This window comes from Convolutriloba macropyga, chromosome 5, assembly GCF_964194025.1.
Source record: "Convolutriloba macropyga chromosome 5, txConMacr16.3, whole genome shotgun sequence".
Taxonomy (NCBI): domain Eukaryota; kingdom Metazoa; phylum Xenacoelomorpha; order Acoela; family Convolutidae; genus Convolutriloba; species Convolutriloba macropyga.
Genome location: NC_134472.1, coordinates 64,881,256 through 64,896,576, shown reverse-complemented (window position 1 = coordinate 64,896,576; position 15,321 = coordinate 64,881,256). Strand labels below are relative to the sequence as shown.

At 31.3% G+C, this 15,321-nt stretch overlaps 1 long non-coding RNA gene across 1 annotated transcript in view; it reads left to right on the top strand.

Annotated features, from left to right (window-relative positions):
* The first annotated feature begins 233 nt into the window (after positions 1 to 233).
* The window catches only part of LOC142340166 (uncharacterized), a 42,452-nt gene continuing 27,364 nt past the window's right edge, over positions 234 to 15,321 (top strand). The window contains exon 1 of the long non-coding RNA XR_012759055.1: positions 234 to 390. This is a non-coding gene — a long non-coding RNA (uncharacterized LOC142340166). The remainder of the gene's footprint in view (positions 391 to 15,321) is intronic.

Below are 15,321 nucleotides of genomic sequence, written 5' to 3'. Positions count from 1 at the left end.
ACTCAAAATTGATCAGTCGTATAATTTATACAACAAAAATTTGTTTGGTTTTTGTTTTTTTTGTTTATTTCTCACGTTCCTGTTTTCACGTGACAGCTAATTTTACATATTGTTGAGAACGGATATGGCAAATTGTTTTCGTATGACATTTTTGTGTTTGAAGATGACTAACATATTTATATGCTTCCTGGTTAATTTCTACTGCATATGTGTGGCTGTGGCTGTAAAGAAACTCCACGCTTTGGATTATTACATTGTTCTGCTGCAAACATTCTACGATTGCTTCTTCGTGGGACTTGTTGGGGTGGCATACAAAGTTCTAGATGTTGTAGGTCGAATAACATTGATTTGTGGATTAAAACAATTTCAATTGGCAAAACGAAACTCACTGTGAGTATTATCTGATATTTATTCTGATATTTATATAAAGAAATTCTACATAATGCTATAACAAATAAAATTCTACAAAACTATAACAAGGTATTTTTTTATGATGAAGAGTCTGCGTAAATTCATTAACTGGGAAAATCTTGGTTCACAACCAATCATTGCTATTATTATCAGTTCAGTTTGAATCACCAATGGAACCTCACTCGCTTCTATTTTGGATAACTCTGTGAGTTATTTATCCTGTATTCGCTCCCATATATTTCATGCCACGGATCCATACGATGAGAAATAAGCTTCCCTACCATTGGGTACTCATTAATAATAACTTATTCACAGTACTTATTCACACCCAGGTCGAGGTTATCGTTTTTGCTCGTTTATGACGCAGACCGTTTTTGAACGCACACAGGGTTATGGTGCGTTCAAACATACACAGGCGAGGAATTGTTTTTGAACGAGCAACATAAACGCACCAAGTACTTACGGTCGAGCCAAAATCTGTCCCATAGACGCACCAACTCTGCAACATAGACAAGCCAAAAACTGTCCCATTGACGCAACACTTCTGCAACATAGACGAGCCGCCTTCAGCCCCACAGACGAGCTAGGAACTTTATCATAGGCGAGCTAACGTCTGCACCATACACTTTTTACATCTTTTTTATAAAGTACTGTCGGAGAATTATCTCAAGTTGATTGAAAAAACCAACTTTTTGAGATTTTCCAGTATTTTCTGGGTGTGTTCCCCTCCTCCTTCTCTCAACCGGGCTGGGGACCGGCTACGGCGGAGTTACAAACAACTATGGGAGAATTGAGCAGAGCACTAGAAAAAAACTAGGCTCGAAAAGCTCTCTCCAAAACAGATTGAAATACGAACTTTTTCCTATGAAACTTAGGCGGACCAATCTTTTTGCATTACAACCTAAACAGTACTGTTAGTCTGGGATATCAATTCGGTTAACTTTCAACAACTCTTAAGATCCGATAAAATTTAACTATTTTTTCAAACATAATAAGCGAAAAAGTCGATATTTCCAATAGAAATACGAACTTCTTTTCTATGAAAGTTAGGCGAACCAATATTTTTCCATTACAACTTAAATAAAACTTTTAATCTGGGATATCAATTTGGTTCACTTTAAACAACTCTAAGATCCGATAAAATTTGGCTATTTTTTAAAATATAATAAGCGAAAAAGTCGATATTTCCGATTGAAATACGAACTTTTTGAGATTTTCCAGTATGTTCTGGGTGTGTTCCCCTCCTCCTTCTCTCAACCGGGCTGGGGACCGGCTACGGCGGAGTTACAAACAAGTATAGCAGAATTGAGCAGAGCACTGGAAAAAAACTAGGCTCGAAAAGATCTCTCCAAAACAGATTGAAATAAGAACTTTTTTCTATGAAAGTTAGGCTGACCAAACTTTTTGCATTACAACCTAAATAGTACTGTTAGTCTGGGATATCAATTTGGTTAATTTTCAACAACTCTTAAGATCCGATAAAACTTAACTATTTTTTAAAATATAATAAGCAAAAAAATCGATATTTCCGATTGAAATAAGAACTTCCTTTCTATGAAAGTTAGGCGAACCAATCTTTTTGCATTACAACCTAAATAGTACTGTTAGTCTGGGATATCAATTTGGTTCACTTTAAACAACTCTAAGATCCGATAAAAATTTAACTATTTTTTAAAATATAAAAGCGAAAAAATCGATATTTCCGATTGAAATACGAACTTCTTTTCTATGAAAGTTAGGCGAACCAATCGTTTTGCATTACAAATTAAATAGTACTGTTAGTCTGGGATATCAATTTGGTTCACTTTAAACAACTCTAAGATCCGATAAAATTTAACTATTTTTGTAAAATATAATAAGCGAAAAAGTCGATATTTCCGATTGAAATACGAACTTTTTTCTATGAAAGTTAGGCGGACCAATATCTTTGCATGACAACCTAAATAATTCTGTTAGTCTGGGATATCAATTTGGTTCACTTTAAACAAATCTAAGATCCGGTAAAAATTAACTGTTTTTTAAAATATAATAAGCGAAAAAGTCGGTATTTCGAATTGAAATACGAACTTTTTTCTATGAAATTTAGGCGGATCAATATCTTTGCATGACAACCTAAATAGTACTGGTAGTCTGGGATATCAATTTGGTTCACTTTAAACAACTCAAAGATCCGATAAAATTTAACTATTTTTTAAAATATAATAAGCGAAAAAGTCGATACTTCCGATTGAAATAAGAACTTCTTTTCTATGAAAGTTAGGCGAACCAATCTTTTTGCATTACAACTTAAATAGTACTGTTAGTCTGGGATATCAATTCGGTTAACTTTCAACAACTCTTAAGATCCGATAAAATTTAACTATTTTTTCAAACATAATAAGCGAAAAAGTCGATATTTCCAATTGAAATACGAACTTCTTTTCTATGAAAGTTGGGCGAACCAATATTTTTCCATTACAACTTAAATAGTACTTTTAATCTGGATATCAATTTGACTCACTTTAAACAACTCTAAGATCCGATAAAATTTGGCTATTTTTTAGAATATAATTAGCGAAAAAGTCGATATTTCCGATTGAAATACGAACTTCTTTTCTATGAAAGTTAGGCGGACCATAATCTTTGCATGACAACCTCAATAGTACTGTTAGTCTGGGATATCAATTTGGTTCACTTTAAACAACTCTAAGATCCGATAAAGATTTAACTATTTTCTCAAATATAATAAGCGAAAAAATCGATATTTTCGATTGAAATACGAACTTCTTTTCTATGAAAGTTAGGCGAACCAATCGTTTTGCATTACAATTTCAATAGTACTGTTAGTCTTGAATATCAATTTGGTTCTCTTTAAACAACTCTAAGATCCGATAAAACTTAACTATTTTTTAAAATATAATAAGCGAAAAGTCGATATTTCCGTTTGAAATACGAACTTTTTTCTATGAAAGTTAGGCGGACCAATCTCTTTGCATGACAACCTAAATAGTACTGTTAGTCTGGGATATCAATTTGGTTCATTTTAAACAACCCTAAGATCCGATAAAAATTAACTATTTTTTAAAATATAATAGGCGAAAAAATCGATACATCCGATTGAAATAAGAACTTTTTTTCTATGAAAGTTAGGCGGACCATTTTCTGCCTTACAACTTAAATAGTACTGTTAGTCTGGGATATCAATTTGGTTCATTTTAAACAACTCAAAGATCCGATAAAATTTAACTATTTTTTAAAATATAATAGGCGAAAAAATCGATACATCCGATTGAAATAAGAACTTTTTTTCTATGAAAGTTAGGCGGACCATTTTTTTGCATTACAATCTAAATAGTACTGGTAGTCTGGGATATCAATTTGGTTCACTTTGAACAACTCCTTGACCCGACTAACTTTTTTCCTAGGCAAGCTATACCAAAAACTCTTTTCTTTTTGTCGCAGAGTCTACCTACCCCGGGGATACTGCATACCAAGTTTGGTTTGATTTGAACAACTCCTTGACCCGATGAAAAAGAACTATTTTTAAAATTCGCTAATCGCGAAATTCGCAAATTTCCATACGAATAACTAACTTTTTCCTACGCAAGTTATAGCACAAATTCTTTTTGTTTTACACTCTAGGTACACTTGGGATACTCCATACCGAGTTTGGTTCACTTTGAACAACTCCTTGACCCGGTAAAGTTTAACTATTTTTTTTTCAAATTATAATAAGCGAAAAAGCCGATATTTCCTATTGAAATAAGAACTTCTTTTCTATGAAAGTTAGGCGAACCAATCTTTTTGCATTACAACCTAAATAGTACTTTTAGTCTGGGATATCAATTTTGTTCACTTTAAACAACTCTAAGATCCGGTAAAATTTAACTGTTTTTTAAATTATAATAACCGAAAAAGTCGGTATTTCCGATTGAAATACGAACTTTTTTTCTATGAAAGTTAGGCAAACCAATCTTTTTGCATTACAACTTAAATAGTACTGTTAGTCTGGGACATCAATTTGGTTCACTTTAAACAACTCTAAGATCCGGTAAAGTTTAACTACTTTTCAAAATATAATAACCGAAAAAGTCGATACTTCCGATTGAAATAAGAACTTCTTTTCTATGAAAGTTAGGCGAACCAATCTTTTTGCATTACAACCTAAATAGTACTGTTAGTCTGGGATATCCATTTGGTTCACTTTAAACAACTCTAAGATCCGATAAAATTTAACTACTTTTCAAAATATAATAAGCGAAAAAGTCAATATTTCCGATTGAAATAAACCATTTTTCTATGAAAGTTAGGCGGACCATTTTTTTGCATTACAACTTAAATAGTAGTGGTAGTCTGGGATATCAATTTGGTTCATTTTAAACAACTATAAGATCCGATAAAATTTAACTATTTTTTAAAATAGAATAAGCGAAAAAGTCCATATTTCCGATTGAAATAAGAACTTTTTTCTATGAAAGTTAGGCGGACCATTTTTTTTGCATTACAATTTAAATAGTAGTGGTAGTCTGGGATATCAGTTTGGTTCATTTTAAATAACTATAAGATCCGGTAAAATTTAACTGTTTTTTAAATTATTATAAGCGAAAAAGTCGGTATTTCCGATTGAAATACGAACTTTTTTTCTATGAAAGTTAGGCGGACCATTTTTTAGCATTACAACTTAAATAGTACTGTTAGTCTGGGATATCAATTTGGTTCACTTCAAACAACTCTAAGATCCGGTAAAATTTAACTGTTTTTTAAAATAATAAGCAAAAAAGTCGGTTTTTCCAATTGAAATACGAACCTTTTTTCTATGAAAGTAAGGTGGACCAATCTTTTTGCATTACAACCTAATTAGTAGTGGTAGTCTGGGATTTCAATTTGGTTCATTTTCAACAGCTATAAGATCCAATAAAGTTTAACTACTTTTCAAAACATAATAAGCGAAAAAGTCGATACTTCCGATTGAAATAAGAACTTATTTTCTATGAAAGTTAGGCGAACCAATCTTGTTGCATTACAACCTAAAAAGTACTGTTAGTCTGGGATATCAATTTGGTTCACTTTGAAAAACTCCTTGACCCGGTAAAATTTAACTACTTTTTTTTCAAATTATAACAAGCGAAAGGCCGATATTTCCGATTGAAATAAGAACTTATTTTCTTTGAAAGTTAGGCGAACCAATCTTTTTGCATTACAACCTAAATAGTACTGTTAGTCTGGGATATCAATTTGGTTCACTGTAAACAATTCTAAGATCCGGTAAAATTTAACAATTTTTTAAAATATAATAAGCGAAAAAGTCGATATTTCCGATTGAAATACGAACTTTTTTTCTATGAAAGTTAGGCGGAACAATTTCTTTGCATTACAACCTAAATAGTACTGGTAGTCTGGGATATCAATTTGGTTAACTTTCAACAACTCTTAAGATCCGATAAATATTAACTATTTTTTAAAATATAACAAGCGAAAAAATCGATATTTCCGATTGAAATACGAACTTCTTTTCTATGGAAGTTAGGCGAACCAATCGTTTTGCATTACAATTTAAATAGTACTGTTAGTCTGGGATATCAATTTGGTTCACTTTAAACAACTCTAAGATCCGGTAAAATTTAACTGTTTTTTAAATTATAATAAGCGAAAAAGTCGGTATTTCCGATTGAAATACGAACTTCTTTTCTATGGAAGTTAGGCGAACCAATCGTTTTGCATTACAATTTAAATAGTACTGTTAGTCTGGGATATCAATTTGGTTCACTTTAAACAACTCTAAGATCCGGTAAAATTTAACAATTTTTTAAAATATAATAAGCGAAAAAGTCGATATTTCCGATTGAAATACGAACTTTTTTCTATGAAAGTTAGGCGGAACAATTTCTTTGCATTACAACCTAAATAGTACTGTTAGTCTGGGATATCAATTTGGTTCACTTTAAACAACTCTAAGATCCGGTAAAATTTAACTGTTTTTTAAATTATAATAAGCGAAAAAGTCGGTATTTCCGATTGAAATACGAAATTTTTTCTATGAAAGTAAGGTGGACCAATCTTTTTGCATTACAACCTAAATAGTAGTGGTAGTCTGGGATATCAATTTGGTTCACTTTAAACAACTCTAGGATCCGATAAAATTTAACTATTTTTTAAAATATAATTAGCGAAATAGTTGATATTTCCGATTGAAATACGAACTTTTTTCTATGAAATTTAGGCGGACCAATCTTTTTGCATTACAGCTTAAATAGTACTGGTAGTCTGGGATATCAATTTGGTTCTTTTTAAACAACTTTAAGATCCGATAAAATTTAACTATTTTTCAACATAAAATAAGCGAAAAAGTCGATATTGCCGATTGAAATACGAACTTTTTTGCTATGAAAGTTAGGCGGACCATTTTTTTGCATTACAACCTAAAAAGTACTGGTAGTCTGGGATATCAATTTGGTTCACTTTGAAGAGCTCCTTGACCCGACTAACTTTTTTCCTAGGTAAGCTATACCAAAAATTCTTTTCTTTTTGTCATAGAGTCTACCTATCCCGGGGATACTCCATACCAAGTTTGGTTTGGTTTGAACAACTCCTTGACCCGGTAAAATTTAACTATTTTTTTCAAATTATAATAAGCGAAAAAGCCGATTTTTCCGATGAAAAAGACTTATTTTCAAAACTACTTATTTGAAATAATCGAAAATTTCCGTACGAAAAACTAACTTTTTTCCTAGGCAAGCTATACCAAAAATTCTTTTTGTCTCAGAGTCTACCTAACCCGGGGATACTCCATACCAAGTTTGTTTTGATTTGAACAACTCCTTGACCCAATGAAAAAGATCTATTTTTAAAATTCGCTAATCGCAAAATTCGCAAATTTCCGTACGAATAACTAACTTTTTCCTACGCAAGTTATAGCACAAATTCTTTTTGTTTTATACTCTAGGTACACATGGGATTCTCCATACCGAGTTTAGTTCACTTTGAACAACTCCTTGACCCGGTAAAATTTAACTTTTTTTTCAAATTATAATAAGCGAAAAAGCCGATTTTTCCGACTGAAATACGAAGATTTTTCCTATGATATTTAGGCTGACCATTCTTTTTGCATTACAACCTAAATAGTACTGTTAGTCTGGGTTTTCAATTTGGTTAATTATTAACAACTCTTAAGATCCGATAAAATTTAACAATTTTTTAAAATATAATAAGCGAAAAAGTCGATATTTCCGATTGAAATACGAACTTTTTTTCTATGAAAGTTAGGCGGACCAATCTCTTTGCATTACAACCTAAATAGTACTGGTAGTCTGGGATATCAATTTGGTTAACTTTCAACAACTCTTAAGATCCGATAAAATTTAACTATTTTTTAAAATATAACAAGCGAAAAAATTGATATTTCAGATTGAAATACGAACTTCTTTTCTATGAAAGTTAGGCGAACCAATCGTTTTGCATTACAATTTAAATAGTACTGTTAGTCTGGGATATCAATTTGGTTCACTTTAAACAACTCTAAGATCCGATGAACTTTAACTATTTCTTAAAATATAATAAGCGAAAAAGTCGATATTTCCGATTGAAATAAGAACTTTTTTTCTATGAAAGTTAGGCGGACCATTTTTTTGCATTACAAATTAAATAGTACTGTTAGTCTGGGATATCAATTTGGTTCACATTAAACAACTCTAAGATCCGATAAAATTTAACTATTTCTTAAAATATAATAAGCGAAAAAGTCGATATTTCCGATTGAAATAAGAACTTTTTTTCTATGAAAGTTAGGCGGACCATTTTTTTGCATTACAAATTAAATAGTACTGTTAGTCTGGGATATCAATTTGGTTCACATTAAACAACTCTAAGATCCGATAAAATTTAACTATTTCTTAAAATATAATAAGCGAAAAAGTCGATATTTCCGATTGAAATAAGAACTTTTTTTCTATGAAAGTTAGGCGGACCATTTTTTTGCATTACAACCTAAAAAGTACTGGTAGTCTGGGATATCAATTTGGTTCACTTTGAAGAGCTCCTTGACCCGACTAACTTTTTTCCTTGGTAAGCTATACCAAAAATTCTTTTCGTTTTGTCACAGAGTCTACCTATCCCGGGGATACTCCATACCAAGTTTGGTTTGGTTTGAACAACTCCTTGACCCGGTAAAATTTAACTATTTTTTTCAAATTATAATAAGCGAAAAAGCCGATTTTTCCGATGAAAAAGACTTATTTTCAAAACTACTTATTTGAAATAATCGAAAATTTCCGTACGAAAAACTAACTTTTTTCCTAGCCAAGCTATACCAAAAATTCTTTTTGTCTCAGAGTCTACCTAACCCGGGGATACTCCATACCAAGTTTGTTTTGATTTGAACAACTCCTTGACCCAATGAAAAAGATCTATTTTTAAAATTCGCTAATCGCAAAATTCGCAAATTTCCGTACGAATAACTAACTTTTTCCTACGCAAGTTATAGCACAAATTCTTTTTGTTTTATACTCTAGGTACACATGGGATTCTCCATACCGAGTTTAGTTCACTTTGAACAACTCCTTGACCCGGTAAAATTTAACTTTTTTTTCAAATTATAATAAGCGAAAAAGCCGATTTTTCCGACTGAAATACGAAGATTTTTTCTATGATAATTAGGCTGACCATTCTTTTTGCATTACAACCTAAATAGTACTGTTAGTCTGGGTTTTCAATTTGGTTAATTATTAACAACTCTTAAGATCCGATAAAATTTAACAATTTTTTAAAATATAATAAGCGAAAAAGTCGATATTTCCGATTGAAATACGAACTTTTTTTCTATGAAAGTTAGGCGGACCAATCTCTTTGCATTACAACCTAAATAGTACTGGTAGTCTGGGATATCAATTTGGTTAACTTTCAACAACTCTTAAGATCCGATAAAATTTAACTATTTTTTAAAATATAACAAGCGAAAAAATTGATATTTCAGATTGAAATACGAACTTCTTTTCTATGAAAGTTAGGCGAACCAATCGTTTTGCATTACAATTTAAATAGTACTGTTAGTCTGGGATATCAATTTGGTTCACTTTAAACAACTCTAAGATCCGATAAAATTTAACTATTTCTTAAAATATAATAAGCGAAAAAGTCGATATTTCCGATTGAAATAAGAACTTTTTTTCTATGAAAGTTAGGCGGACCATTTTTTTGCATTACAAATTAAATAGTACTGTTAGTCTGGGATATCAATTTGGTTCACATTAAACAACTCTAAGATCCGATAAAATTTAACTATTTCTTAAAATATAATAAGCGAAAAAGTCGATATTTCCGATTGAAATAAGAACTTTTTTTCTATGAAAGTTAGGCGGACCATTTTTTTGCATTACAAATTAAATAGTACTGTTAGTCTGGGATATCAATTTGGTTCACATTAAACAACTCTAAGATCCGATAAAATTTAACTATTTTTTAAAATATAATAAGCGAAAAAGTCGATATTTCCGATTGAAATACGAACTTTTTTCTATGAAAATTAGGCGGACCAATCTTTTTGCATTACAACCTTAATAGTACTGGTAGTCTGGGACATCAATTTAGCTCTTTTTAAACAACTTTAAGATCCGATAAAATTTAACTATTTTTCAAAATTTAATAAGCGAAAAAGTCGATATTACCGATCGAAATACGAACTTTTTTGCTATGAAAGTTAGGCGGACCATATTTTAGCATTACAACCTAAATAGTACTGGTAGTCTGGGATATCAATTTGGTTCACTTTGAAGAGCTCCTTGACCCGACTAACTTTTTTCCTAGGTAAGCTATACCAAAAATTCTTTTCTTTTTGTCACAGAGTCTACCTACCCCGGGGATACTCCATACCAAGTTTGGTTTGGTTTGAACAACTCCTTGACCCGGTAAAATTTAACTATTTTTTTCAAATTATAATAAGCGAAAAAGCCGATTTTTCCGATGAAAAAGACTTATTTTCAAAACTACTTATTTGAATTAATCGAAAATTTCCGTACGAAAAACTAACTTTTTTCCTAGGCAAGCTATACCAAAAATTCTTTTTGTCTCAGAGTCTACCTAACCCGGGGATACTCCATACCAAGTTTGTTTTGATTTGAACAACTCCTTGACCCAATGAAAAAGATCTATTTTTAAAATTCGCTAATCGCGAAATTCACAAATTTCAGTACGAATAACTAACTTTTTCCTACGCAAGTTATAGCACAAATGCTTTTTGTTTTATACTCTAGGTACACATGGGATTCTCCATACCGAGTTTAGTTCACTTTGAACAACTCCTTGACCCGGTAAAATTTAACTTTTTTTTCAAATTATAATAAGCGAAAAAGCCGATTTTTCCGACTGAAATACGAAGATTTTTTCTATGAAATTTAGGCTGACCATTCTTTTTGCATTACAACCTAAATAGTACTGTTAGTCTGGGTTATCAATTTGGTTAATTATTAACAACTCTTAAGATCCGATAAAATTTAACAATTTTTTAAAATATAATAAGCGAAAAAGTCGATATTTCCGATTGAAATACGAACTTTTTTTCTATGAAAGTTAGGCGGACCAATCTCTTTGCATTACAACCTAAATAGTACTGGTAGTCTGGGATATCAATTTGGTTAACTTTCAACAACTCTTAAGATCCGATAAAATTTAACTATTTTTTAAAACATAACAAGCGGAAAAATTGATATTTCAGATTGAAATACGAACTTCTTTTCTATGAAAGTTAGGCGAACCAATCGTTTTGCATTACAATTTAAATAGTACTGTTAGTCTGGGATATCAATTTGGTTCACTTTAAACAACTCTAAGATCCGATAAAATTTAACTATTTCTGAAAATATAATAAGCGAAAAAGTCGATATTTCCGATTGAAATAAGAACTTTTTTTCTATGAAAGTTAGGCGGACCATTTTTTTGCATTACAAATTAAATAGTACTGTTAGTCTGGGATATCAATTTGGTTCACATTAAACAACTCTAAGATCCGATAAAATTTAACTATTTCTTAAAATATAATAAGCGAAAAAGTCGATATTTCCGATTGAAATAAGAACTTTTTTCTATGAAAGTTAGGCGGACCATTTTTTTGCATTACAAATTAAATAGTACTGTTAGTCTGGGATATCAATTTGGTTCACATTAAACAACTCTAAGATCCGATAAAATTTAACTATTTTTTAAAATATAATAATCGAAAAAGTCGATATTTCCGATTGAAATACGAACTTTTTTCTATGAAAATTAGGCGGACCAATCTTTTTGAATTACAACCTAAATAGTACTGGTAGTCTGGGATATCAATTTAGTTCTTTTTAAACAACTTTAAGATCTGATAAAATTTAACTATTTTTCAAAATTTAATAATCGAAAAAGTCGATATTACCGATCGAAATACGAACTTTTTTGCTATGAAAGTTAGGCGGACCATTTTTTTGCATTACAACCTAAATAGTACTGGTAGTCTGGGATATCAATTTGGTCCACTTTGAACAACTCCTTGACCCGACTAATTTTTTCCTAGGCAAGCTATACCAAAAATTCTTTTTTTTTGTCACAGAGTCTACCTCCCCAGGGGATACTCCATACCAAGTTTGGTTTGATTTGAACAACTCCTTGACCCGACGAATAAGACTTATTTTCAAAACTACTTATTTGAAATTATCGAAAATTTCCGTACGAAAAACTAACTTTTTTCCCAGGCAAGCTATACCAAAAATTCTTTTTGTCTCAGAGTCTACCTACCCCAGGGATACTCCATACCAAGTTTGTTTTGATTTGAACAACTCCTTGACCCGACGAAAAAGATCTATTTTTAAAATTCGCTAATTGCGAAATTCGCAAATTTCCGTACGAATAACTAACTTTTTCCTACGCAAGTTATAGCACAAAATCTTTTTGTTTCACACTCTAGGTACACATGGGATACTCCATACCGAGTTTGGTTCACTTTGAACAACTCCTGACCCGGTAAAATTTATCTATTTTTTTCAAATCATAATAAGCGAAAAAACCGCTATTTCCGATTGAAATACGAACTTTTTTTCTATGAAAGTTAGGCGGACCAATATCTTTGCATGACAACCTAAATAGTACTGGTAGTCTGTGATATCAATTTGGTTCACTTTAAACAACTCTAAGATCCGATAAAATTTAACTATTTTTTAAAATATAATAAGCAAAAAAGTCGATATTTCCGATTGAAATAAGAACTTTATTTCTATAAAAGTTAGGCGGACCATTTTTTTTGCATTACAAATTAAATAGTACTGTTAGTCTGGGATATTAATTTGGTTCACATTAAACAACTCTAAGATCCGATAAAATTTAACTTTTTTTAAAAATATAATAAGCGAAAAAGTCGATATTTTCGATTGAAATACGAACTTTTTTCTATGAAAGTTAGGCGGTCCAATATCTTTGCATGACAACCTAAATAGTACTGGTAGTCTGGGATATCAATTTGGTTCACTTTAAACAACTATAAGATCCGATAAAATTTAACTATTTTTTAAAATATAATAAGCGAAAAAGTCGATACTTCCGATTGAAATAAGAACTTTATTTCTATAAAAGTTAGGCGGACCATTTCTTTTGCATTACAAATTAAATAGTACTGTTAGTCTGGGATATTAATTTGGTTCACATTAAACAACTCTAAGATCCGATAGAATTTAACTTTTTTTTAAAATATAATAAGCGAAAAAGTCGATATTTTCGATTGAAATACGAACTTTTTTCTATGAAAATTAGGCGGACCAATCTTTTTGAATTACAGCTTAAATAGTACTGGTAGTCTGGGATATCAATTTGGTTCTTTTTAAACAACTTTAAAATCCGATAAAATTTAACTATTTTTCAAAATTTAATGAGCGAAAAAGTCAATATTACCGATTGAAATACGAATTTTTTTGCTATAAAAGTTAGGCGGACCATTTTTTTGCATTACAACCTAAATAGTACTGGTAGTCTGGGATATCAATTTGGTTCACTTTGAACAACTCCTTGAACCGACTAACTTTTTTCCTAAGCAAGCTATATAAAAATTTTTTTCTTTTTGTCACAGAGTCTACCTACCCCGGGGATACTCCATACCAAGTTTGGTTTGATTTGGACAACTCCTTGACCCGATGAAAAAGACTTATTTTCAAAACTAGTTACTTGAAATAATCGCAAATTTGCGTACGAAAAACAAACTTTTTTCCTAGGCAAGCTATACCAAAAATTCTTAATGTCTCAGAGTCTACCTACACCGGGGATACTCCATACCAAGTTCGGTTTGATTTGAACAACTCCTTGACCCGATGAAAAAGATCTATTTTTAATATTCGCTAATCGCGAAATTCGCAAATTTCCGTACGAATAACTAACTTTTTCCTACGCAAGTTATAGCACAAAATCTTTTTGTTTTACACTCTAGGTACACATGGGATACTCCATACCGAGTTTGGTTCACTTTGAACAACTCCTGACCCGGTAAAATTTAACTATTTTTTTCAAATTATAATAAGCGAAAAAGACGATATTTGCGATTGAAATAGGAACATTTTTTCTATGAAAGTTAGGCGGACCATTCTTTTTGCATTACAACCTAAATAGTACTGTTAGTCTGGGATATCAATTTGGTTAACTTTCAACAACTCTTAAGATCCGATAAAATTTAACAATTTTTTAAAATATAGTAAACGAAAAAGTAGATATTTCCGATTGAAATACGAACTTTTTGAGATTTTCCAGTATGTTCCGGGTGTGTTCCCCTCCTCATTCTCTCAACCGGGCTGGGGACCGGCTACGGCGGAGCTACAAACAACTCTAGCAGAATTGAGCAGAGCACTAGAAAAATACTAGGCTCGAAAAGATCTCTCCAAAACAGATTGAAATAAGAACTTTTTTCTATGAAACTTAGGCGGACCAATCTTTTTGCATTACAACCTAAATAGTACTGTTGGTCTGGGATATCAATTTGGTTAACTTTCAACAACTCTTATGATCCGTTAAAAATTAACTGTTTTTAAAAATATAATAAGCTATAAAATTGATATTTCCGATTGAAATACGAACTTTGTTTCTATGAAAGTTAGGCGAACCAATCTTTTTGCACTACAACCTAAATAGTACCGTTAGTCTGGGATATCAATTTGGTTCACTTTAAACAACTTTAGGATCCGATAAAATTTAACTACTTTTCAAAATATAATAAGCGAAAAAGTCGATATTACCGATTGAAATACGAACTTTTTTGCTATGAAAGTTAGGCGGACCATTTTTTTGCATTACAACCTAAATAGTACTGTTAGTCTGGGATATCAATTTGGTTAACTTTCAACAACTCTTAAGATCCGATAAAATTTAACAATTTTTTAAAATATAGTAAACGAAAAAGTCGATATTACCGATTGAAATACGAACTTTTTTGCTATGAAAGTTAGGCGGACCATTTTTTTGCATTACAACCTAAATAGTACTGTTGGTCTGGGAAATCAATTTGGTTAACTTTCAACAACTCTTATGATCCGTTAAAAATTAACTATTTTTAAAAATATAATAAGCTTTAAAATTGATATTTCCGATTGAAATACGAACTTTGTTTCTATGAAAGTTAGGCGAACCAATCTTTTTGCATTACAGCTTAAATAGTACTGGTAGTCTGGGATATCAATTTGGTTCTTTTTAAACAACTTTAAGATCCGATAAAATTTAACTATTTTTCAAAATTTAATAAGCGAAAAAGTCAATATTACCGATTGAAATACGAACTTTTTTGCTATGAAAGTTAGGCGGACCATTTTTTTGCATTACAACCTAAATAGTACTGGTAGTCTGGGATATCAATTTGGTCCACTTTGAACAACTCCTTGACCCGACTAACTTTTTTCCTAGGCAAGCTATACCAAAAATTCTTTTCGTTTTGTCACAGAGTCT